At 44.4% G+C, this 25561-nt stretch overlaps 1 protein-coding gene and 1 long non-coding RNA gene across 7 annotated transcripts in view; one reads left to right on the forward strand and one right to left on the reverse strand.

Annotated features, from left to right (window-relative positions):
• Positions 1 to 25561, forward strand: part of PAQR8 (progestin and adipoQ receptor family member 8) — a 113985-nt gene that overhangs the window by 8048 nt on the left and 80376 nt on the right. Inside the window, exon 3 of one of the 6 annotated variants that reach the window (XR_012381932.1) lies at positions 5191 to 5781. The exons of 4 other annotated variants lie outside the window; for them this stretch is intronic. The gene's annotated coding sequence lies outside the window, so the exon portion shown is untranslated. Of the gene's footprint in view, positions 1 to 5190; positions 5782 to 15610; positions 15750 to 25561 lie in introns of those variants that run through there. One more of the 6 variants, XM_073905090.1, reaches the window with a different exon arrangement.
• LOC141374805 (uncharacterized) lies at positions 165 to 16074 on the reverse strand. Its single transcript, XR_012381934.1, has 4 exons — positions 15749 to 16074; positions 15452 to 15618; positions 8875 to 8978; positions 165 to 379 (listed from the first exon to the last, which is right to left on the reverse strand). It is a non-coding gene; the product is annotated as an uncharacterized lncRNA (long non-coding RNA).

The following is a 25561-nucleotide window of genomic DNA, read 5'->3' on the forward strand; positions in this document are numbered from 1 at the left end:
ACTGGCCACAAATTTCTCAATTATAACAACAAAGGCTAAAAACCAATGGAATAATATTTTCAATTCCCAAGGACAATAACTTACAGCCTAGAATCCTATACCTTGCTAAACTATTATTAAAGAGTTAGGGCAAAATAAAGACTTTCAGAATAATACTTGAGACCTTTGTTGAACAGACTCTATATTTGTGTTTTAGGGCTGCCATAACAAAATACCACAGACTAGATGGGTGAAACAATAGAAACTTATTTCTCCCAGTTCTGGAGGCTGGAAGTCCCAGATCAAGGTCTAGCAGGGTTCGGTTTCTGGTGAGAGCTCTCTTTCTGGCTTTCAGATGTCCACCTTCTTGCTGAGTCCTCACGTGACCTTTCCTATGAGCCTATTCAGAGAGAGAGAGCAAGAGATTGAGAGAGAGAGGGAAAGAAGGGTCTCTCTTCCTCTTCTGTTCTAAACAAAAGATTCACAACAGCCATATTTTGGTTTCAAAAAGGAAAGAAAACTTTATTATTATAGAAACCTAGTAGAAACAGAAGAAGAAGGGAATCTACACATAGATAAAGGTAATAGCAGGCAAGAAATGAGAATAAGGCAAAATTACATCAAATCGGGTACTTAACAACATCCAACCTCATTAGCTGGGGAAGCCCCATGGAAACAGCCAGGCTGGAGTCCTGATTGAGAGGCCTGGGCAGAGCATCCTCCCCTCAGGTGAGACTTCCAACTGATCATCCCCATAAGGGTCATATTTATATGGCAAATAATAGGGTTTGAAATTAAACCATTTGTTCCTACGTGCAGTTTGGAGCAAGCTGTATTTTCTATGTTATCATGTTTCTATATTTTCAAGGAACCTGGGCTATGTGTATCTGCCTCCCCTCCCGGATTCCATTCCAGCAGCCCAACACAGCCTGGAGCAGGAGGGGATGGGAGACAAGATTTATAGCTCTCAGCATCTAGAACGGAAGGGCCAGTTCTGACCTGGAGGCCAGATCACATATTTCAAACAACTAAGCTCCCAAGGTTATTCACACAGCACAAGTCTCACAAACCACATTCCTTAGCCTGCCTGTGTATATGCAGGTCCAGGTGGTCAGTTATGCGGGACAAATCACAAAAACTTCTATCCCTACAGAACATCTTCTAATAAGGCCACCAGTCCTATTGGATTAGAGCCCCACCCCATAACTTCATTTAACCTTAATTATCTCCTAAAGACCTTATCCCCACATACAATCACACTGGGGTTGGGCTTCAGCATATGAATTGTGGGGAGGACACAATTCAGTCTATAGCAGACTCCTACAGGATAATTTCAGAAGGAAGGAAGTTAAATACAAAAGTAAGGAAAAAACAAAGGTGAGCAAAGAAATTGGTAAACACAAAGGTAAATCTAAAGAAATACTGACTCTAAAAATCATTACTACTAATAAGAACTAATTTGGAGAGGGTTAAAAGTAGATATAAATAACTAGATTGTCCAATACTACTTTCTATGATGATGGGAATGTTCTATATCTGCTCCGTCCAATATGGTAGCCATTAGCCACATGTGGCTATGAAGCACTTAAAATGTGGCTATGCAACCAAGAAAAAATTTCATTATATTTAATACTAATTTCAACTTAAGTACCTACATATGGGTAATGGCTACCACGTTAGACAGCACAGTAATACAGTAGTAACATGGCAAGTGGCTAGAGCAGATCAAAGTTAAATAGTCTAAGGTCTTTGTTTGGAAAGAGAAGGGACATTTTGGAGGCAGTTATATTAAAAATTTAAGGATAGAAGCTAGAAAAACTGAAATAGAATGTATCATTTCCAAAGTATTAGAAGGAAAGAAGAATAAAGAAAACACTGTTGATACACAGAAGGTAGGAAAAAGAGATGGAAAAAAGAAATCAAAGAAAAGCATGATAAATAGAAAGCATAACAAATACGATAGAAATAAATAAGAAATATACCAGTTTCTTCTTACAATGAGAATACAGAATTTTAATAGAACCTCATATATCAAGGGCATATTGAGTAAAAAAAAAAATCAGGTACCAGAAGATATGTACAGTATTAAACCTTTTATGTAAAGTTTCAAAACATATAAACTATTAGTATTTATTTTTATTAACACACAAATATGTCAACTATAACAACATGCATGGGAATGAATGACACAACCCAACTTCAGGAGAGTGATTTCTTCAGGAGGAGGGGCAAAGGAAAGGGAGTAGATCTTTAGTTGAATCTAAATATTTTTAAGAAAAGATCTGAAGCAAATATGATAGTATCAACCTATAAAATGTGGGTGGTGAGTACCTGGGTTTCAGACTATATTGTTTGAAACTGGATAATAGTTTTAAACTCTTATTTTTTCATAAATAAAAACTCAAGTTCTAAAGAAACACATCCATCCAGATACTTTCCTCTTTGCTCTGTATTGGATTGTTTCTATCTGACTGGTTTAGATCTTAGGACGCAAACTTGATTTTTGTCACTTAGGAAATTTAATCCACAAAATAATCATCTAACATAATGAGCCCTCCTCACACCAGAGGACTAAGGAGCTAGATAACCCAATTCCACTGGAAAGTTCTGTTTCCTTAGGACAGGGGTCAGCAACTTATTTAACATTGTTTCTGTTAGTGGGATGAGTGAGTACTCTTGGGTGCCACTGGATGCTGTGTGGAAGGAAGAAAGAAGAGAAAGAAGAAAAGGAAAAGAATGGAAGAGGGAGTGGGGAAGGAGAAAGAGTTATGGTAGAGGGCTACTGATCCACTTTGCTCACATGGGAGCCACCCCCCACATATCCCTATAGAAGAAAGCAGGATGGAGGCACCTGGGTGGCTCAGTCACGTTAAGTGTCTGACTTTGGTTCAGGTCCTGATCTCAGGGTCCTAGGATCAAGTCCCACGTTGAGCTCCCTGCTCAGCGGGGAGTCTGCTTCTCCCTTTCTCCACTCATGCTCTCTCTGTGTCTCTCTCAAATAAATAAATAAATAAAATCTTAAAAATGAAAAGAAAGAAAGCAGGATGGAATGCCCTCACCTCATTGCTCTGGCATTTTTCTATTAGTGCTCCTTTAATTGTATTGCAATTACTGTTTACATAGCTATCTCCCCCATTGGACCATGTCTTATTCCACTTCTTAAGTTGAGTGCTTAGCACATGTCTGACAGAGTCGGTCTTAATGAATGACTTAACGGTGAATACACAACTTCAGATCTTAAGTGATTCCCTGGCTTCCAAGCCTTTCTCTTTTGCCTTACCGTCTTCCTGGGTCCTCTTTCAGGCTCTCAGAATTTAAAACCTTTAAACCTCTGTCCAGCTCTAAGCTGGGACACTCAAAACAACTTCTAGGTGGCGCACAGAGTGCTTTCTCAGGAAGACAAGGGAGATAGACTGGGAGCAATGTCTAGAAATGGAGATGTTCTGGGGGTGTCCCAGGAGTGCCACAGAGTCCTGAACCTGACTTTTTTCCTTTGTGGGAACCGTGACAGGGAGCCACAGTCAAGAGGTTAAAGGAGAGGGATGTGGCGGTTCCTGACACCTAGTGTTCATGTCCTTCCTCCCCTGTGTCCCAGGTGGAAGTGTGGGTCCCCCAACCACCTTCTCACTCCCAACCCTGGCTTCCCAAAGGCAGCCCTGGTCTTCATGATAACAGTCTCTCTTTTCAAGACAAATCAGCTGTTCCTTACAGCTGTGGGTGGTACTATCTTTTTTTTTTTTTTTTAAAGATTTTATTTGAGAGAGAGAGAATGAGAGACAGAGAGCACGAGAGGGAAGAGGGTCAGAGGGAGAAGCAAACTCCCCGCTGAGCGGGGACCCCGATGCGGGACTCGATCCCAGGACTCCAGGATCATGACCTGAGCCGAAGGCAGTCGCCCAACCAACTGAGCCACCCAGGCGCCTGGTGGTACTATCTTAACAGAGACAGCAGTCTGGCCGGCAAGATATTTCTGTCATCCGTGCTGTGGGAACAGGTCTGTTCTCCTTGGTTGCCATCGAAGGGCTTTTCCTACAAAGATGTTTGTGCAAACAGTCTGTTGGAGGGTAACTGGCCCTGCCTCGGGCCTGCTTGCTTATTGGCCAGCCAGTGTCTTTCAGCAGTGAGCCGTTCGGGAGCCAGGGTGAAGCGGAGGCCAATAAGAAGGCTGAATGTAGCTCAGATAATTGCACACTGCAGTGAGACAGACACTGGGCAGTGTAGCCGTGGCTTATTTAGAGGAAGCCTACTGTTTGCTTCAAGAGGGCCCAAGACAGTAGTTGCATACTTACCTTTCCCCTTCAACAGCCTGGGGTTGCTGTGGCTGGCCAAGGAAACTCCTTACCTCACATCCAGTCTTGTTGGTTCCTGGGCAGGTCTGGGGTCTCTGGTTCATCTGGGTGAGTGAACGCTCTCTGTAGGTTCTGTCCCTCTCTGCCATAGGCTCTAACCTGAGCAAAGCCGGGCAGAGTACAAGGGCCTACAACATTAGCAAGCTCCTGTCTTGAAACCTCCACAGCATCATCTGTTGAACTGGGCACATCCCTGATAATCTCCCTGGAGATTATCAGCTAAAGGAACACAAAAGGCAGCAGCTGTAGCAAATTCTACAGCAGTGGGGGCTTCTCTGGGAGTTCTTTCCTCGATAACATTGTACCTCACCTATTGCCATTCCAGCATATTTGCAAGAGAGGTAGAAACAGAGTACAGGGCCTTTCATGTTAGCTGGCCTCAGTGTGGTCCACGCTGACTATCCCATCATCCACTGGGGGTTGTAAAGAAAGGAGAGGGATTCATTCCAGCCTACTTCCCCCATGATATGAGACTGGGTGGAGAAGGAAGTCATAAATGATAAAAGTTGGGATCCCCTCAAGGGAGCGCCTAAAAATTTAAGAAAGCATGGTGTCACTAGAGGTGATAGATTCAGCATGTTAAGGCTGTAAGGGATGGCTGGAGACTGTCTTCAACCCTAGCATTTTACAGATGAGGACACCTAGCTGGAGGAAAGTAATTTGCAGAAGGTGCCACTGCCAGTCAATGTTAAGGCTGACACTAGAACTCGAGCCCAGTGATCCCTCCACTGGCTTTTAACTGGCTCTTGCCTTAAATGTAGTTGATAATTGGTCATCATGGTCATCTTTTACAGTCTTAAAGCTGGGGCCTGGAAAGAATGGGATGAAGAGAGCAGCTGTAATTTCTCTCTTTCTCCATCAGAATTCCAGAGGAGGCCAGAGTCTCCAGACAGAAACCAGCCTCCCAGAAAGACTCCCATCAGCAGCCCCAAATATTCCAAGGGTGTCCACAGAATACCCTGGAGCAGAGGTGGCCCAAACACACAAGCTCCAGCACAGCCAGGACCCTCAGGCGCCATCAGACTGCTGTTGCCACCATTGCAGCTGAAATGATAGTGCACAGGTGCCTGGTCAGAGAACTGGCCTAGGAGTCAGTTGCTCAACTAGAACAGCATGATACCCACAGGGCAGCCCTGGTCCAGCTGGCCCAGAGAGAGTCACACCTAGCAACAAGAGAGTCACACTAGCACACCTAGTCCATAAGAGAGTGGCCCTCCTAAGGTCCCGTCTAGGCCACTTGGGCCAGGAAGGAGACCCACAGACCACAGCTTCTGCCATACCCAGGTACTCAGGACTTTGGGAAGATTTCTCCATTGGGACTTGGATTCTTCCTTCTTTCTTCTCCTTTTCCTTTTAGAAGAAATTTAAAAATTAAGTGGAGGAAAGGAGTAGATAAAAAGATGAATAAGAAGCAAAGAAAGGAGTAGGCAACAAGGTGAATAAGAAGCAAAGAAACTTGGGATTTTAATAAAAAGATCTTGATTCGAAAGCAGGTAGTGTTTTAGGTTTTCTCCTTATGTTTCATTCTGTCTCAGCCCCATAGCAAAGGGTAGACAAGCCTCTGGATCAGGGCTTCTAATGATTATAATCAGGCCTCAGCCGGGAGGGGCCATGGTGGTGAGGCTTAGGTCTGTTTTCTTGTTAACCCCATGTCCCTTTTGTTATCATTCATACATTCAAGAGACGTTTGAAGGTCTACTTTATGCCTAGGCATTATCTTAAGTACAGGGTATGGTATTCATTAGTGATAAAAATGTACATCATCTTGGGAAAACAGTATGGCAGTTTTAAAAATTAAGACTGGAACTACCATATGATGTAGCAATCCTACTTCTAGGTATAGATCCAAAAGAATTGAAAGCAGGATGTCAAAGAGATATTTGCATACCCATGTTCATTGCAGCATTATTCACAGTAGCCCAGAGGTTGGAACAAAATAAATGTCCATCAGTGGATGAATAGATAAACAATATGTGGTTTATAACTGCAATGGAATACAATGCAGCCTTAAAAAGGAGGACATCCTGTCACATGCTATATAGCATGGATGAATCTGGAGGACATTGTGCTAAGTGAAATAAGCCAATTACCAAAGGACCAATGTTATCTGATTTTGCTTATATGAGGTATCTGAAATAGATTCATACATACAGAAAGCAGAATGGTGGTGACCAGGGGCTGAGGTGAGGGGAAGGGGAGTTCTTGATGGCTGGGTATAGTGTTTCAGTTCTGCCAGATGAAAAGGTTCTGGAGATCTATTTCACAACAATGTAGATATACTTAACACTACTGAACTGTATGTACACTTATAATAGTGAAGATGGGAGGTTTTATGATTTTTTTTACCACAATAAAAAAGATTACAGGGGCGCCTGGGTGGCTCAGTCATTAAGCGTCTGCCTTCTGCTCAGGTGGTGACCCCAGGGTCCTGGGATCAAGCCCTGCATCGGGCTCCCTGCTCGGCAGAAAGCCTGCTTCTCCCTCTCCCACTCCCCCTGCTTGTGTTCCCTCTCTCGCTGAGTCTCTCTCTGTTAAATAAATAAAATCTTAAAAAAAAAAAAAGAATACACATCATCCTTGCATTCATGGACCTTATTTAAAGGGGAAGATAGTCATTAGATAAAACTACAAATGAATAATTACCACTAGAAAGAAAACGAACAGGAAGAGTAATCAGGTGAGGCTAGAGATCACCTCGATGTGATCCAGTAAGGCCTCTGTGATTCTGGCGCAAATTAGGTATCAGTAGGCTCTGCAGAGAAAGCCATGCTCCCCATTCCCTTGTCCAAATGTAGAATAGTCCTGGAAATGAGTCTCTGCCAACCCAACTGCAGCCCCCTGCCTTGGGCATGGCAGGTGACATATGGTGGTGGTAGCGAGAATCTCCCACCAGCAAACACAGGCCAACTCCTCTTCCTCCCTAAAGCACAGAGTGGGCTGAGGGGGACAGTTGCCTGAGACTATCCTAGAACATTCTTTTTTTGTGTGGTATTGTGGTAAGCCTTTTGTATTTGACTTTTTTTTTTTTTTAGTCTTCGTAAGCAGGAATACTGCCTATTTTAGGCCTTAGTGTCTCAAAGCATCTTTAGTATCTCATTTACATTTACTGTGCAGAGAGTAGGAGCTCCACACACACACTTACCTCATAAATGCTCCTCTCCAGCCATCTCCAACTAATCCTTGGAAGTGGGTGTTTTAGTGGATCTTTTCAAACTCCCTGAAAAGACTTGCCCTTTTTTCTGGAGGTAAGAGAGTTACCTTTGATGCTTTTTTACCAAATGATGGTAAAACCATTGGTGAAACGTCTCTCCTTCTGTATCTTTGATGATCTCAACCTCTGCTCAATTGCTCAACTCCCTCCTCTGCCCAGGGCCATGCTGTCACCATGACCCAGGCCTCTGGGTAGGTACCTGCCTTCCTTGGTTCCAGAAAGTTAAGAATGGCAGGGGACAGGAAAGCAGGCCCCCTTTCCTCTTCCTTTCCTGCCACCTAGCTGGAAAGTCTCCACCCAGGAACTGGGACCAACTCTGATCGTCATAAACTTTTTGAGGCCTCAGAGAATGCCACTGGGTCTACAATGAGCAAGAACGATGGCATTTTCACACCAGAAGTGATACAATGCTAGAGCTACAAGCAGACTTGCTAATTTTAGTGCGGCTCTCTCATGTTGCAGAGAAAGAAGTTGAGACCTGAAGAGGTTCCAAGACCATGGAGTCCCAGGAGATGGACTTCCCAGTCCAGAACTTTTCCAAGTTTAGGCTTCACCCAAAGCTTACCTTGATCTCAACAGACCCCCAGCTACTATCTTCCCAGCGGTAATCTCTTGGTAGAGTGCAGGGGCAAGTGAAAGATGGGCCTGAGGTGTGGTTTACTCTTCTCGTCCAATGTTTGAATGCCACCCCCTCTCCACTGGTCACTGGTTCCAGTTGCTTAGGATTCTTGGGGCCCTGAGACTAGCCTTCCTCTCATCTCAAGCCTGAAAACAGCTCAGGAACAAGTCATTCCTCTTCTCACCCCCCAAATTAGCAAATAATTAAACTTCTGCCCTATCTCCTCATGTCCCGCAACCAAAACAAAGGCTTCCTTTTACAAATTACCTATCACCTCCCCGCAAGGTGACCCGTAAATCTTGAAAGAGATTTTTTAAAAGACTATTCAAAACTTTGTTTTAAATTACACTTTTTAACTAGTAGAGCTTTCTCATATACTCATGATATACTCATGGTCCACCCTAAAATCCCCCCCCCACCACCACCCCACCCTCCACACAGACAACTGTGAGGTTTTTCACTTCCAGGAAATTATGTGAGGGAAGGAGAGAAAAATGGAGAAGGGGGGGCGGTACAGGATAAACACAAGCAAAATCACAGCTGGGTTTGGGATTGTCTGGCTACATTTCTAAAGCTGGAGGAGCCAAGGCTCCTCCTCCAGCTCTACAGAATTCCAGTCCGCAGTTTGCCTGCCTCTCTTGCCAGCTCCAGCCTCTGTGGGTGGGTGAGCCTCAGAGGGTAGAAGAGGACTCTGGGAGGGGAGGGAAGATACTTGCCTGTAGAAAACTGCTGAAAGGTCAGGGCAGCTGCAGAAATTACATCTCCGGAGTCCCTCGATTTAACCCAACCCAGAGAATGGACAGCTCCATCATCCAGTAAGCTACAATGGCCAATCACAAGTAGAAAAAGGTGGATGCTAAACAAAGCAGAACTTTCTGGGTAATCTGATAGAGTGCCCTCCACCCACCCCCACACACAGGCATGTACACACACACACACACACACACACACACACACACAGAGCGGTACAGTTCAGCCTCCAGCTTTCAGATAATACACACACACACACACACACACACACACACACACACACGCACAGAGCGGTACAGTTCAGCCTCCAGCTTTCAGATATTCCCCACTGATTTCCTAGCTGATTCTCCTGCCCCCTTTCTTCCCCCTCTAATTCATCCCTCTGTGCTACTAAGGATTAACTTTTTTTTAAGATCACATAATTGAATTTTTTTAATTTAAATTCAATTAGCCAAGGTATAGTACATCATTAGTTTTTGATAATGTTCAATGATTCATTAGTTAAGTATAACTAAGGATTATCTTTTTAAAAGGCTAAACTGAGGGGGGCCTGGGTAGCTCAGTTAGTTAAGCATGATTTTGGCTCAGGTCAGGAGATCAGGCCCCAGCTGGGCTCCTTGCTTAGCAGAGTCTGCTTGAGAGTCTCTCTCCCTCTCCCTCTGCCCCTTCTCCCACTCTGTTTCTCTTTCTCTAAAATAAATAAATAGGGATGCCTGGGTAGCTCAGGTGGTCTGCTTTCTGCTCAGGTCATGATCCCAGGGTCCTGGGATAGAGTCCCACATCAGGCTCCTTGCTTAGTGGGGAGCCTATTTCTCCCTCTACCTGCTACTCCCCCTGCTTGTATGCTCCCTCCTCTCTGTCTCTCTCTCCCTGACAAATAAATAAAATCTTTAATAAGTAAATAAATAAATAACATCTTAAAAAAAAAAAGATAGGGACGCCTGGGTGGCTCAGTCGTTAAGCGTCTGCCTTCGGCTCAGGTCATGATCCCAGGGTCCTGGGATCGAGTCCCACATCGGGCTCCTTGCTCAGTGAGGAGCCTGCTTCTCCCTCTCCCTCTACTGCTCCCCCTGCTTGTGCTCTCTCTCTCTCTCTCTCTCTCTCTGACAGATAAATAAATAAAAATCTTTAATAATAAATAAATAAATAAATAAATAAAAAGATAAACTGATCATGTCACCCTTTGCTTAATTCCATCAGTGATTCCTTTTGGCTCACCGGAAGTTCAACCTCCTTAGCATGGCATGCACCCCCTCCACCTCTGCCGCCCCACACTTCCACCTTACTCTGGACTCTAGCTTGCAGAACTACCTGCAACTCTTCTGGAGCACCACACTGCTTTCACTCCTGTGCCTTCTGCAGGCCCCACTTCTTGGAGCTCCTTCTAGCCATGCTTGTCCTTTACCACCCAGCTCAAGGGCAAACTCATATTGGTCTACTCAGTTTGCTGCCCCTCTTCTACAGCCATATGCCCAGGTCTTATCTCCTCATGACAGCTCACTTACTTTGTGTTAACTGTCCAGTTGCTTGGCTTTTTATCCCACTAGAATTCTTGAAGACAAGGACTGGATCTTTTTCCCTTTTGTAGACCTACTGCCCAGTACATAGTAGGCACATAAAACTTTTAGTGAACGAATGATCTCAACAGTACATGCACTGCCCAGCAGAGAGTGGTTGGGAGATGACTTCATGCCTTAAAGGATCCCTGGGCAACTTCAGCACACCTCTGTCCTCTCCTAGTTGTAAGCACTTTCTAGGAGTTGGGGAACATGGAATCATTGATTGTTAGACATGGAATCATTGATTGTTAGACATGGAAGGGACGTCAGAGCGCAAGAGAAGCAGGGTGGAGATGGAGATGTGACAACAGAAGCAGAGGTTAGAAAGGAGAGAAGATGCTCTGCGGCTGGTTTTGAAGATGGAGAAAGGGGCCACGAGCCAAGGAATCCAGGTGGTTTCCAGAAGCTGCAAAAGGCAAGGAACAAACTCTCCCCCAGAGCCTTCAGAAGGAGCATAGCCCTGCCTACACCTTGACTTTAGCACACTGAGGCTAATTTTAGACTTCTCACCTCCAGAACTACAAGATGATAAATTTGTTGTAAGCCACCAAGATTGTGGCAATTTGTTGCAGGAGCAATAGGAAATCAATACAGATTATTATTTGAACAGGATTGGTTTATTATTATTTGAACAGCATAGGTGTGTGTATATAACTGTAAATGTATATGAAAATGCATTATGCCTTTATGGATGACAAAAGCAGCACTAAGGAAATTTTAAGCAGGACCAGCCGGTGAGCAGGTCTGCCACTATAAACTACTCAGACTGTAAGTCAGCCACACACCTGAAACAAGTTTCTTTGACAGTGCAGGCAATTTGTTCTTCTTCTCTGGTGATGACCAGCCTGCATGCCCTTTCCAGGCACTTTATAGAAAGATACAGCACCTTTGGAGGTTTACAGACATTAATGGCAGTGCTTTATCCTCTGGGAGAGGGGAAGCTTAATGGGGAAAGAAGAAAGAGGGTCTAAAGGAGAAATTCAAGTGAAAAGGCAGGGTGGATAGTCATCACCCTGAATTGGCCGGGTTTGGACTACCGGGTGCCAACTGATGACCTGACCCACCTGGAACTCCAGCTGCCTTAGGGCCTTATTGTTTTCATAGCAGGCTCCATGCCACAGCAAGGGTGGAGGCTCTGGTCCCACTCCAGGCAGAAGACCTCACCTCAGTGGATACCCAGATTATGGAGCCAGCACCAGCCAGCACCACATCATAGACACGCTGGGCCTGACATAATGCCTTACCCTAGAGACACTGTCACCAGCCTCCCAACTGCCTGAAGGCTTGCTCCACAGTGCCTCAGAAAGCCAAGAGCTGCTCACTGAAACACAGTTCCTAGAGAGTGATGATTTGGTGTTAAATGTGGCTGTCAGCCACTGATGGTTGGAGAAAGTATTCTATTCACCTATAAGGATGAGCTTTATGGCCTTAAGGTTTTTGCCATTTCTTTTTGGTTGGGGGGTAAGAGAGTGCCTGCGTCTCCCCAGGGCAAAAATGACTTGCCTGAAATACATGTGAATTATGGCAGGATCCTGGGCAGCCAACAAACACTTGGCTGAAATGAAGATCAAGACCAACCACAGCTTGAAGAATTACTGAAAAGTACTATACCGGTGCCTGTTTGGATAGTTTGGATAATCCAGTTACTTGGCTTTTTATCACCTCGAAATGTGTGCCTCCAATAGCCCCAGGACACATCACAAAGTCATACTTGGTCCAGAACCTCTCCATGACCTCCTCCAAGTCAGGCTGGTTTTCCTGGAGGTGTCGAAAGGTAGCACAGAAGGCATCTACAACCTTGTGGCCGGCACACCCAGCACTAGATCTGCCCACTTCAAAGAGCTCAGCCACACAGCCTGGAGGCATCAGGGAGGCCAGCAGATACATTTCAATGGCTACTTTCTGACGCACAGAGGAAGGCAGCTTCCTATGGGTGGCTTCCCTTTGAAGATTCAGGGCCAGCTTTTTGCAGATACAGTAAAATGTCTCCCGAGACATTCGGAAGGCTTGCCTCCATCTGCGAGGGCTAAGTCTGTCTGCTTGGAGTTCCTGCCAAAGAGGAGATTGTGTAGGGAGAGCCCCAGTCCTGTGTGCGCATCTTCCAAGGGACTGGGCTTTCTGAGCAGAAAGTGGATGACTGCGTGGGTTCTCTAGGTATGGAGGACAGCCTCATTCAGGTGGACCTGCATGGCCTCGGCCAGGGCCGCCTCCTTGTCAGCCTCTTCACTCTCAGCCACAAGCATGGCAACAATGGCTCCCATTTGCAGGGTGGCTCGTGTAACAAGCTGCGGCACTCATGGAGTATGCTTTGGGCATTGTGGGTGCCATTGAGCTGAGTTAGGCAGAGTGATGTGTAGGTGTGTATGCCTTTCCTAATGATGGTCAATGAAATTCTTATCCCCCAGGTAGGTATGGGCACCAGGAAGCTCAGGGTTGAGTTAGCTGATGAATATCAGGCCTGCCATTATGAACTGGATGTAACAAATGTAATTTCATCTGTGTAACCACACATTAGCAACTTCCGTTCATTTTCTTGCAGATTGAGTCAGCAATACAAGAGCCAGGATAAAAGAGCTCAGAGCAAATGAGACTAGGCTCTTAGTGTGGCTATCAGTTTGCCCTCTCTTCTTCACAGACTTCTTAATGACTGCTAGAGGACTTTTCCTTTCTCCTGGCCTTCTGAATCTCTTCACAAAGCAAACGCATTGGTGAAATTCTACAGGAAGTCCCCTCCCACACACTAAAATCAAAGGTTACCCTGAAAATACAAAGAACTTCACCAGCCAGTTTTACTTGCCCTGATCATCTGGTGCTCCCACAAGGAAGTACCTGAAGAGCTAATTAGTTAATATTTTGGAGGGCAAGATGATAAGATCCATTTCAATCTCAGGTACCTGGCTTTTAGTTAAAAATTTCACCCTGATTTTCAACTTCTTTATTATGAAGAAGGACCTGCTTCACAGAAGCACAAAAAGAGATCAAGTATCCCTTAGAGTTTTCAGAATGAACAACCACAAGGCAGAATAGGCTTTAATGTTAGCACTTATAGTTCTAGATCTGAGAGTTACACGTTGCCAAATCACTTATAATGACCCTCTGAGAACTGAGAGGCTGCTAAGGACTTCACACACCACTGCAATGCCTTTCCTGATGTTTTTTTTCCTAATGAAAATCTACTTCCATGACATCATGCGTCCTTTGGGCTGATCTTTTTCTAAGAGCTGGTGTCCATCCTAGGCAGGACTAGGAGCGCTCGTGTCCTAGCTCCATAGGCTGTGTGAGCCTAGGAAAGCTACAACCTCTCAGTGTGTTTCAGGTGTTCTCCTTGTAAAGCAAATAGGGTGGACTCACCTAACCCTAAAGTCCCTTGCTGCTCTAACATCCTTTGGGCTAATTTAAAAGGCCAGATCCTGTAAGATGTCAGCTAAGATGGCTGAAACTGCATCTCAGAGCTTGTTTCTAAGAAAGTCTAATAAATATAATGTAGTAAACACTGTGAATTCAGCAATGCATTCCACAAATATTTATTGAGCCTTATTATGTGCTAGGAATTCCAACAGGCATAGAGGATTACATTTCACCTTGGTTATTAGATCAGCAGCTTAGAGAAAGAAAATGCAACGATTACTCATCCCTTTCTAGGTGGCTATCTGTAAATGGAAAGTCTCTGCTTGCTATTGGTGCCTAATCCTTGACTTGGGCAAGACTGAACATTCTGGCACTTGGGCCTTTTATGACTTAGATGAATTCTTCCATGTAGTAATTAAACCTATCTCCTATCTGGATGGTTTATTGGTTACTGTCACAACCTTGGGGCTCACTGTAATCTCATTTTAATAGTATATTCCCTGTCCACCTGTCTGGAAAATTGCTCTCTTACTAAACTTTCTGGCATCTTCCACTTGGAAATGACAGCTTAGCCAACCCCCATTGATCAAGAAGAAATGTCAGTTTCTATTCTGTGCTCTCTGCCTTACTATTTCCTTTGATGTAAGACATCTCCACCATCAGTCTTTAGTAATACCTCCTCCTAACATGTTAAAAACTGAGCGTCTAGTGAGTTTGCTTCCTCCTTAGTTAGAGGTCAGGTCTTTTCACAAACCATTTAAAGTTCCCCCTAGCAGTCACAGACTGGTCCCATTGGATCCCACGAGGAGAGACGGAGGCAAGAGGAGTTTCCAGCTGATTTTCTCCACATCCCATTGCCTACCTTTGAGCAAGTCCTTCTGTTGCTAATAAGTTGCTTTTAATTGGTTGGTGGGAAGTGTAAAGGAAGAAAAATGAATGCTCACAACGCCCCTGCCCCCCCCCGCAACACACCCCTTAAAAGGGGGGGGCGGTACATGGATGAGGATAGCTTAGGAACTTTATTTTTCCCATTCCGGTTTGAAGCTTTTATCAAGACACTGCCCCCAGATCACCTTTACTAATAGCTCTACTTCATCCCTTCTCCCAAGGTTTGCTCTCCCTCTTCGCCAGCACTGCCCACGTTACGACCTCCGGGCAGTCCCTAGAGGAAAGGGGGTTTGTTAAATTTGAAAACCTGCACTACGTCCTTGCAGCGCAGATGCAATGAACCGAGGACTGACCTGACTCCCTGGTTGGCCTCGGAGCAGGGCGCTGTTCACCTAACTTGAACTTCGGCTTCCGGGCGGAGGCAGGTGAGAACCCGCCGACCCCAGCCCTGGCCAAAGGCACGGGCCACTGGGGGCCGGCGAGCCGTCCAGCCCCAGCCCGCGCTCATCCTTCAGCCCTGCTGGCCGGACAGCCGGGAGGACCTATGCGCCGCAGGGACCCGGCGCCCGCGGGAGGCGGAGCCCGGACCCCGATCCCCGGAGCCGGGCGCGTCTAAGTGTTGCCGCTGCGCGCTCCCCCTCCGCCCGCCATCCGCCCCACCTCCCTCGCTCTTCTCGGCCTCTCCCTTCTCCTCGCTTCCTCCACGCCGCCTCTACTTGCTTTTTTAAAGTGTATATAGCCAACTTACGGAAAAGTTTCAAAAATAGTTGGAGGGACTCCTGTCTGCCATTTACTGAAAATCCCCGATTGTCTTTTTCCGGGTTGGCGACGCTTTAACTTCAGTGGGAAGACCATTCTCTCACTCCCCAGGCCTCCGAAAAGGATCTCTCTCAGCCATCTGTCGAGGGGTCTGCCCTTACAGGGATAGAAAACTGACTTTGAAGTTAAAGAGTATTAAAGGCAAAAACCCTCCAGAAGAGATAACAGGTGGCTGCTGGGTGTTACTCTTATCAGATACCTGGACCTTGCTGCTATCAACACTTACGGTGAGTGAATTTATCAGACTTCTTCCAAGCAGACTCTTAGCTGGAAGCAGATCCTTGCAACAAAGGAGAGTTGGTAAGCCGGGACAGGTCCACCGCATGGGTGACTACCTGAATTGGATTCTGCAGTTTGGTAACTTGGCTCTCAGAATGAAAAAGGCAAGAGAGAAAAAAATTTAAAAACCCTCAAAATAAAAACAAAAATTCAAAACCTTGAAGTTCTGGCTTCCCATTTCCTCTCTGCAGTAGAGACGCCCTCCAGTGATTACAAAACAAGGTTCACAGAAGCTTGGTTCTTTGGTGCAAGAAGGTGACCACCAGAGGATTTTGACTGATAAGAGAAATAAATGCTTAAATTAACCTGTAACAAGAGGTTACTCTGGCTCTGTAAGCATGGTTCTAGTCCCCTAGCTTCTACAACCAGCTGTGTGGCTTCCAGAGTGTCTTTCCTCCTCTGTAGGGGAGGGTGTCGACCTGACTGGGGAGGCTGTTTGCACCTGGAACGCTGAACACTCTCAGAAGCCAAGCTTATGACCAGTGGGCTGAATCCTGCTTCTCAGACTGGTTTGGTTTTATTTTTAAATTAGTTGCTAACATTAAAATACTAGGAGATTTCTGGGGCGCCTGGGTGGCTCAGTCGTTAAGCGTCTGCCTTCGGCTCAGGTCATGATCCCAGGGTCCTGGGATCGAGCCCCACATCGAGCCCCACATCGAGCCCCACATCGAGCCCCACATCGGGCTCCCTGCTCCGCAGGAGGCCTGCTTCTCCCTCTCCCTCTGCCTCTCCCCCTGCTTGTGTTCCCTCTCTCGCTGTGTCGCTCTCTATCAAATAAATAAAATCTTTAAAAAAAATAAAAAATACTAGGAGATTTCTTATAAAAATCTGGATTTCCATCTTTTTGGAAAAAAAAATTCATACATACATGCCATCAACACTGGACCTATATTTTGCACATATCAACAAAAGGCAATTACTAGATACAGTCTTTACCAAGCCAGAGTCACACACTGCTACCTGCCAGGTGACCGTTGGTATTTGAGTGTGGGCCTCTGCTCTACTCCAGATCTAACCCCAGGTTACACTCCTTCCCAGGAGACCAACCCTCATTTCTCCACTTAGTCTACTCTTATACTTTATCGGCCACTCCGGGGCCTTGGTCTACCTCCCCCAAGCATGAGAGAATATTCTGGGAAGCCAAGTAGAAACCCTCAATTGATACAAAACCTATGGAAACTGACCAGAAAGGGAAGTGAGTTTGGCCTGCAAAATTAAACAAATTACTTCAAAAGGGGGAGCTGATAAAAGACTATCAGAAGACTTAGGAAAGGATGTGGTCATGATTAACACTGGGACCCTGTGCTTCTTGCTTTCCCTTTAAGTGCCATAACTTATAACAGTTTATTGAAAATAATAACAGCTATATTTATTGAATGCTTACTGTTCACAAGGCAACCCAATGAGGTTAGTACTGTTATTATCCCCATTTTGCAAATGAGGAAGCTGAGGCTTACAAAGGTCAAGTTATTCCCACAGGTCATAAAGCTAGTGAGCTCGTGGAGGTGGGATTTGAGCCCAGCATTTAAATCAAGAGGGGGAACCCTAGGTGTCTTGGAACACCTTGAGGTTAGGGAACTGAGTTTGCCTTTTTGTAGCTCTCCAGATAGATAAATGCCAGAAATTAAGAAGAAAAGAAAGAAGAGAGGAGAGGAGAAGAAAGGAAAGGAGAAAGAAAAAAAATGAATAGCCCAAAATTTATATTTTTTATATTTTTCATGGAAACAATGAAATTGAAAAAAATGGATTTGAACTTGTTATGAATCCATTTGTCTATCCTCCAGTCTATACATCTCAAACTTGCTCATTAGAATGAGCAAAATGCATTCATCGTCTAAATAAAAACATGGCAGTCTTTTACCTTATCACAAAGGGGAGCAAGGTTTATCTAGAATAATTTCTTCTCACTGAAAATTCACTGGCACCTAGTAATTATTTCCTTCCTTTTCGTTATGGTCCCAACTTGCCCTTCCAAGAACTTTGCCCAGGACTGGCATCTACGGTTTGCAGAATCAACTCTCTTCCCTTTTTCACAGATTGGAACAGTGTGTACCCATCCACAGCCTTTGGCACCCCTCCCTGGCTCCACAGTCCCTGAACAGCTGCCAACAGTCTTCTCATACATAACTTCTCTTGGTCCCCCAAACGGAATTTGTTCAACCTTTGGAGACATAAGCTCTTTCGAAGCTAGGCGCTGTCTTACAATATCCCACTCATTTTGTGCTCCAGCGTCTTCCTACTGACATTTGTATGACGAATATTCAATTTTACAAAGGTCAGAGCAGGAAAGCTGGTGTTCTGAGATGGAAACCAGGAAGTCCTACATGCAAATCCAGGTTCTGTTACTCTCCAGCAGTCTGAGCCTGGGCTAAGTTATCCAATTCTTTGAGCTTCAGTTTGTACCTCTGTAAAATAGGAATAATAGCTACTATTATTAGATGGTCAGACCTTAAGGAAGATTGGAAGAGATCTTTGTAAGAGTGCTGAGACGAACTGACTGAGAGTCACAACAACGGAGAGGAGACGAATAGATCTGCTTCCTCGCAGATATGTGGATTTATGGGACTTCGGAGTTGGAAGGTACTAGAGAAGCGGCGCAGTCCTGCCTCCCACTCACTAGAACTGGTACTCATGAACAGTGCCTTTCAGCATTCCATGGTTTCCCTCTGTCCCACATTACCACCACAACTTCCGCTCCTGAGCCACGCACCTGTGCCTTCCATGCTCCATCCAGAGCTTCACAAGGCCTTTTCTCTGTGCCAGGCACTTACCACAACCCTACATCATATGCATTTTTTATCTTCACTTTACAGCTGTGGAAACTAAGATGTTAAGTAATTGGTCCACGGCTACGTAGTTAATAAATGGGATTCAGCCAGATCTGTCTGGATCTGAAGCCCCTGCTCTTTTCTGCATGATTACACTGCCTTTTAAAAGAAAAGAACTGTGCTTATTTTTCCTCAAGTCTCAGCTCATCCCCTTGCTCCTCTTGTAGGTGTACCCCCTTCTGTTATGGACTGAATTACGTCGCTCAAAATTCACATGTTGAAGCCCTACCCCTCAGTGTGGTCCTATATGGGGATGGGGCCCTTGGGAGATACTCAGGGTTCGATGAGGTTGTGAGAGCGGAGCGCTCATGATGGGATTAGTGCCCTAATAAGAAGAGGCCCCAGAGGGTTTACTCTCCACCCCCTCCTTACCCACATGCCCACAAAGAGGAGGTCATGTGAGCACACCTCTCAGGGTCAAAGGAGAGGCCTCAGAACCACACTTACCTCTCAGGCACCTTCATCCTGAACTTCCAGCCTCCAGAACTGTGAGAAATAAATGTCTGTTGTGTAAGCCACCCAGTCAATGGTGTTATGTTCTGGCAGTCTGAACAAAGACACTGTCTTTGCGGCTATGCTTTCCCTTTCCCAGTTGGTCTTTTCCAAATCTGACCTCAAAGAGCTTGCATTTCAACCTGCAGCGTCTCCCGCTCTCAGCTTCCTGCCGCCCCCATTGTTCATTGTATCCTCAGTGTTGGAGTTTTGACGGCTCTCTCACCTTCTGGAGACATCTTTCTGTTCAGTGTCTCAGGCCAGGTAATCAGACCTGAATGGTTTGACGTTTGCCTTCATAAAATCTTACTGTGTCTGTCCTTGGGTACTCCAAATTTTTAAAAAAGGCATGGTTACTTCTTACCAACACTCCTAGTGCTTTCAATTGACTCACTAGTGTCTGCTCTGGGGTCCAAGTTAGGCCCAGACTAGCAGTGTCCTCTTACTTCCTGTTCCCTAGGAGCTGCGCTATTGGCCAGGCAAATCAGCAGGTTGCCAGATGCAGTGTATGAGCCTTCCTGCTGTGCTAGCATCTCCTTTCCCTCGGCTTTCCCATCTCAAATCCCTGGGTGTTTGTTGTTTTTCTACCCAGTTCGGCCCTTGATTACAGGCTGTACCTTGCATAATCAAAATTAATATATGTATCTTTAAATGTCCACACACTTAACGTCATGAAAAAAAATTAGCTACGACTCAACTCTAAGGTGGTAACCTATAAACAATATTTGATGTAAACTGTGGGTTCATTTGAACCTGTTTGGAATAATGTGGGGGTAGTAGGGCCTCTGCAAAAGAGAGTACCTGGAACCTAGCCAAGCCTTAAAACAGCTCTGCTTGATTATGCATTATTTCAAATTTATTCTAATTCCCTCTGTAAACTCTTTTTTTTTTTTTAAGATTTTATTTATTCATTTGAGACACAGAGATACAGAGAAAGAAAGCACGAGCAGGGAGAGAGGCAGAGGGAGAAGCAGGCTCCTCGCTGAGCCAGGAGCCCGATGTGGGGCTCGATCCCATGACCCCGGGATCATGACCTGAGCCGAAGGCAGACGCTTAACCATCTGAGCCACCCAGGCGCCCCACCTCTGTAAACTCTTGATATCTTAGTAAGTCAAATCCATCAATGTATTGATATATCTACTATGTGCTAAATACTGTGCCCGGTATTCACGGTGGGAGTGAAGAGTAATATATAAAAGACAAAATGGGGTCCCTGGGCTTAAGGAGTTCAAGGTCTAGGTGGCAAGAAGGGGCTTCATCTTTCCCAACTTTCCTTTGCCTCTCCTGGCTTCTTTCACTTCCTCAAATTCACTGAGCTCCTTCCTTCCTACCTCAGGGCCTTTGCAGATATCTGCTCTTGAGAATACTCTTCCTGCCACCCTTCTTGCTGCCTAATCCATCCTTCAGGGTCTGTTTAAATGTTGCTTCCTTGGAGACCTTCCCTGACCACACCCTGCCCCCACCCTCTACCCCCTCTAATTTAGGCCCCTCTGTTATTCATAATTTTCCAGCGTTTTTTGTTGTTGTTTTTGTTTTGCCTTTGCAGTGCTTATCACTTGAAATTGTTTTCTTTAGTTAGTTATTTACTTACAGTCTATTTTGCCTCATTCATTTATAGGTTCCAGGAGGGTAGAAACCAGGTCTGTTTTGTTCACAGCTACATATCCAGTGTCAATCACATTGTTTGGCAGACAACAGTGTTCATTGAGTATTTGCTTAATAACTGAGAGAAGAGCACACACTCCTAAAGTCGTTAAATAGCAATGTGCAAATGCCTAGAATTAAAAGGAAATCACAATACTCTGTATGATACAGCAGTGGTGGATACATGTCATTATACATTTGTACAACCCATGGAATGAATGTACAGCCGCAAGAGTGAACCCTAATGTAAATTATGGACTTCGGGTGATTATGATGTGTCAACATAGGTTCATCAATTGTCACAAATGTACCACTCTGGTGGGGGATGTTGTAATGAGGGCAGCTATGCCTGTGTGAGGGCAGAGGGTATATGGGAAATTCCCGTACCTTCTGCTCAGGTGTTCTGTGAACCTAAAACTGCCCTCAAAAAAAATGAAATCTTCCCCATAAAAGGGAAATTGGAAAAAAGATATGGACCTATAAGGAAGCGGTTGAGGAGAGAGAAGAGGGTTAGACAGGATTTGATTACATGGAGAAGGGGACTGAGCGCTGAGTTGGGAGAGCTGCATGAAGAGGAGCCTGGTCTCAGAACAATTGAAAATCTAGCTTGACTGCCTGATTCCCACTTGAAAATGGTGGAAGACCAAATTAGACAGTAGGTTCAGACCATATTGTAGAGGGCCTTGAAAGCTGTTCTAAGAGTCATAGTAGTGGTGAGACATGATGGAAGCGTTGGAGGTGAACTGCGGGATAGATGGTCAACTGGGCAAAGAACAGAGACAGGGTTCAGGAAGATGGACCAGCAGACCCTTGCAGTTATCCATGGATGAGATTCTAAAGGCTCTTTGAAAGCAGGTATCCTATTTTTCATTCTTTTTATATACCTCACTACGCCCTATTAAATTCTAAATATTCAAGTTTGAATCATAGATGAGAAAACAGAGATAATCTGACATGAATACACTAAATAATCTTTAATTGGAAGAAAAAAAACCTGTGAAAACAAAAGCATACATTTCCTTCAAAACTTCAAGTTGAGCCATGAGTTTATTTTGTTCTATTTTTTAACATTGAGTATCTGGGGTAATTAGAGCATGAGTTTGCATTTTTTTCTCTCTAAATTATTCAATCTCCATGCATGGATGGAGAACGGAGGCACAGAGGGAGAGTACCAGGCCTGTATTTTGTGTTTCTTGCCCAGACAGCACTGTCACTTGCCTCGTGCTCCCTGATACAGCCCCATGTGCCTACAGAGCACTGATCACTAATTATAGAGGCTCTGATTGCCACTGGATTTACCCCTGGCCTCTGTGACTGGGCATCTCCATGTATTGCCTCATCCTGTCTAGTTCCTTAAAAGTTTCTCTTTGAAATGGAACTCCTATGAGGTGAGAAAAACGCTTACTCTGTGTGAAACATAAACATAACACTGCTATGAAAATGACCTTGAGTTAAAAGAGAATGTGAAATATAAATGTCTGTGCATTGTTAAAAATAACAGTGTCTGTATTTTTTGACATGGAAGAAACCCTTGTAGCAGAGAGCCACATGTCCGTTCTCCCCTTCGTCCATACTGTACACCCCTCAGTGATCAGCTGGTCGCAAGGCCTCTCGGAACCAAGAATCCATTTCCTGCCATCCCTTCCAGCGAGGTGTCCCTGTGTGTCTAAGTCCTTTATATGCCTACTGTAATAGCTTTTAATGAGGCTATCTTATATTTTATAGCATCTTTTTGCTAGAAGATCGGAAGTTTTTTCTACATTTTCAAAAATATTATCTTTTTCATTAATTAAAATTTTAATATCCATAGTGTTCAAGGTATTATAATATTTTTATTACCAAAGGATGTTAACAGCTGTTTTAAGAAACAATAACTTTCCAACTTACCCAAGGACACTTTTTTTTCCTTTTTTTTTTTAAGATTTATTTATTTACTTGAGAGAGAGAGTGCATGTGTGCAAGGGGGGGAGGGGAGAAGGGAAGGGGGGTGGAGCAGAGGGAGAGGGAGAGAATCTCAAGCTGATGACCCTGTGATGAGCGAGCACTGAGCCTGTGGGGCTCAATCTCACAACCCTGAGATCATGACCTAAACTGAAACCAAGAGTTGGACACTCAACCGACTGAGCCACCCAGGCGCCCAGACATTTTTTTTTTCTTATTTTAATACATGTAAGTTTCTTTGGAAAAAAAAATAGAATAATGGAGAAAGAAGCAAGCAGTCTAATTTCATTTTTAAATGTGAAATAATTTTCCTGGTAGTTATTTGCAGGAAAGTTATTTAGATTACTTATTTAACATTTAAATCTAATTTAGGGTTAATAACGTGTAATTAACACCACTCACATTTTACAAGAGATAACTGATGTATGAGAAGTATGTATCAGTCAGGGCTCTCTATAGTGAAGCAAAAGGAAACCAACTGTGGCTGATTTAAATACAAAATAAATTTATTTGTTTATTTTAATTTTAATTTTTTATTTTTTTATTTGAGTACAGTTGACACACAATGTTCCAATAGTTTCAGGCATACAACATAGTGATTTAACATCCCTATCCATTATGCTGTGCTCACCACAAGTGTAGCTGCCATTTGTCACCATACAACACTATTGCAATATCATTGACTCTATCCCTGTGCTGTGTCTTTCATTCCATAACTGGGAGCCTGTATCTCCCACTCACCTTCACCCATTTTGCCCATGCCCCCACAACCCTCTAAATGGATTTTTTTTTAAGATTTTACTTATTTGAGAGAGAGAGAGAGAGCACGAGCAGTGGAGAGGGGCAGAGGGTGAGGGAGAAGCAGGCTCCCCGCTGAGCAGGGGGCCTGATGCAGGGCTCAACGTGGGGATTGATCCCAGGACCCCGAGATCATGACATGAGCTGAAGACAGATGCTTAACTGACTGAGCCACCCAGGCGCCAGTGGATTTATTTTTAAAGTATTGGGAAGGTCATAGAATCTTCCAGGGTGTGAAAACTGGACTTGGAGGCCACATTGCAGAACTGACATCCCTGATAAAGTTCAGATTCAGTTGCCTTCTAAGTGAAACCAGCTAGAAGAGATGAAATGTCCTGGCTGGGCAAGGGAACAATTTGGTGCCCTTGGCATGATTTTGAGAGATAAAGGCATACTTGGCTATAAAAATGGGATACTATGGCCTTAAGGTTTAAATTAAGTTTACATGATACAGATGATGACTGCTATTCCTTTTTTTTTAAAGATTTTTATTTATTTATTGAGAGAGAGAATGATAGAGAGCACGAGAGGGGGAGAGTCAGAGGGAGAAGGAGGCTCCCTGCCGAGCAGGGAGCGCGATGCGGGACTCGATCCTGGGACACCAGGATCATGACCTGAGCCGAAGGCAGTCGCTTAAACAACTGAGCCCCCCAGGTGCCCGATGACTGCTATTCCTAACTTAACGCAAGCATGAAAACATCCACCATCTCATAAATCTTACAAAATTGAGTCCACAAGACATTGTAAATAATGCATATATTCTATCTGTTGTGTTACAAATACAGATTAACATGCTCAATATTAAACAGTCACCTGATTTATTTGTGCATATTTAAGGCTCAAAAAGTTGCCCCCCAAACTCTCACAGTTATTGAAGCTGCCATTAAGAACTTAAGAGGGGTCAAAATGGGTTATTGGCAACAGTTCAGGCATAAGGCGAGGAGCCAGTCCTGGCAGTCTGATTAAGGAGTTTGCAATACAAAACAGCTCATGAATTCTTCCTCTGACCGGAACAGAAAGCACCTTTGTCCCCTTTGCAGATGGTTGTTATAATCAGCAAGATGCCTTCACTTTGAATGGTTTTAGGGTTAGAGAGACAGGGTGAGAAATAGACGGGGTCTTTGGTATACCCACCGGGAACGTCAACCCCACCCAGAAGTGTGCTTTGACTGTTATTTGCTGTTTGTGAAAGAGGAGACGCCTCACTGATGCATGATCTCACTACCCCCTTTATTATTACTATTTTTTTTTTTTTGCTTAAAAAATAAATATTTGTTATCTCAAAGTGTCTGTGGGTCGGGAACTCAGAAGAAGCTTAGCTGGATGGTTCTGGTTTAAAGTTTCTCATGGGGTTGACGTCAAGCTATTGGCTAGAGCTGTTGCCATCGGAAGACTTGAGTTGGGCTGAAAGATCTGCTCTCAAGGTGGCCTGCTCATCTGGATAGCAAATGGGTGCTGGCTATAGACAAGGGGTGTCAGCTTCTCACCACATGGGCCTCTTCATAACACTGCTTTTTTTTAAATTGAGGTATAACTGACATACATAACATTCTATTAGTTTCAGGTGTACAACATAATGATTCAATATTTGTATACATTGCCAGACGATCACCACAGTAAGTCTAGTTAACACCCATCACCACACATAGTGACAGATTTTTTTCTTATGATGAGGACTTTTAAGATCCACTCTCTTAGCAACTTTGAAATATGGATACAGGATTACTACAGTCACCCCACTCAGTGCTTTTAAGACAAGAAGAGAGAAGAGTAATAATAATACAACTTTCTAGCACTTAATGAGCAGCCACTATGTGCCTGGGATTGTGCCAAGCATGTAGATGCTTTACATCCTTTCATCCCTGTGAGAATTCTGGGTGGAAGGCACTGCCATGTCTCCATTTCACAAGTGAGGAAGCTGAAGATCTGAAACTTTGTGCAACTTCTTCAAGGACATGCACATAATAGTGGGAGGTAGCCTGGTCCAGAATCCAATCTGTGATGGCAAAGCCAGGGTACCCAATTTCCATGCCACACATTGTGCCCTTTCTATGGGG

Source organism: Callorhinus ursinus, unplaced genomic scaffold, assembly GCF_003265705.2.
Source record: "Callorhinus ursinus isolate GAN/ISIS: 27379988/994484 unplaced genomic scaffold, GSC_fseal_2.0 scaffold22, whole genome shotgun sequence".
NCBI classification, from domain to species: domain Eukaryota; kingdom Metazoa; phylum Chordata; class Mammalia; order Carnivora; family Otariidae; genus Callorhinus; species Callorhinus ursinus.